At 42.0% G+C, this 1,056-nt stretch overlaps 1 long non-coding RNA gene across 1 annotated transcript in view; it reads right to left on the bottom strand.

The window, feature by feature from the left end:
• Positions 1 to 778, bottom strand: part of LOC111472853 — a 17,747-nt gene extending 16,969 nt beyond the window's left edge. Inside the window, exon 1 of the long non-coding RNA XR_002715502.1 lies at positions 766 to 778. This is a non-coding gene — a long non-coding RNA (uncharacterized LOC111472853). The remainder of the gene's footprint in view (positions 1 to 765) is intronic.
• Positions 779 to 1,056: the final 278 nt, after the last annotated feature.

The following is a 1,056-nucleotide window of genomic DNA, read 5'->3' as shown; positions in this document are numbered from 1 at the left end:
TCCTCACGCTCTCTTGGGTTTCTTGTAGTCATTGTCGGACCGAAACTCTTCCCCCTAAATCCTTTCTATTGCAGGTTTCGAGCTACTCGCAACTATATTGACAAAAGTCCAGTTGATGTAGCGTAGGTGGAATAATATCTTCCCCATCTCTATTGGAATGAATAGTCATGCTTAAATAGTCATTTCCCGAGACCAAGGAGAGAAAGTGATCCCTGTCTCTGCTGCTCTCTCCTTTTCATTGCCTGAAAACTTCAAAGGCTGCTCCTCTTTCCCCCCGGCACCCATTGAATTTGCACCCTAGAACATCTCGACTTTTTCACTCCAAAAAAGCAGCCTTAGCCTGATTCTTCTATACGATACCACCAGACTATATCTAACTTTCACTTCTTCAGAAGAAAATAGATAGAAAGTATGTTATGTATGCATGCGGATCGAATTCCTCTCGTGGGCTTCTGCTCCGCACCTGACTAATGGTTTAAAGACTCTTGCTGTCCTATGAGAAAGGATAAGTAAATAAAATACAAGCTTTAGCTTGAGAAAGGTGCCAATCCTGATTATTGATTGAGATTCCAGTCTAGTAAGAAAGGAGGAGAATCAAGTGCTTTTATCCATTACCCAGTAAGGCAGTTCACTCTTTCTAGAGTAAGTAATTCCCTTCCCCGAAAGCCTAGAGCCATAACTCTTAACGATGCACAAGTAATAGCTAATATCTATCGTTTCTTTCGTGCCCAAGTCCAAGCATGGGATTCGACCTGACCTATGAACTTCTGAGCAACATTGCCCTAGGCGGCTACAACGACTTAAACTTGAGGATCACAACGAACTATATGCTTATCTAGGCGCGTCTTGGGCTCTTTTATCTCTAACTCGAAATATCGATCGGACGTAAGATCAGAAAAAGAATAAGAATCTGACGCCTAAAATTCCCATTTCTTTTTTGGTTGGACTAACCCAGCCGGTGATTGATTTTGAATTGGCCAAGTAGAGCCCTCGCCTACTCCTTATACTTAAATACAAAAATGGATTCATTTTGTCTCTTCCTTCTGTTCTAGGGGG

Source organism: Cucurbita maxima, unplaced genomic scaffold (assembly GCF_002738345.1).
Source record: "Cucurbita maxima cultivar Rimu unplaced genomic scaffold, Cmax_1.0 Cma_Scf00090, whole genome shotgun sequence".
Lineage (NCBI taxonomy): Eukaryota > Viridiplantae > Streptophyta > Magnoliopsida > Cucurbitales > Cucurbitaceae > Cucurbita > Cucurbita maxima.
This window is presented reverse-complemented; position numbering and strand designations above follow the sequence as displayed.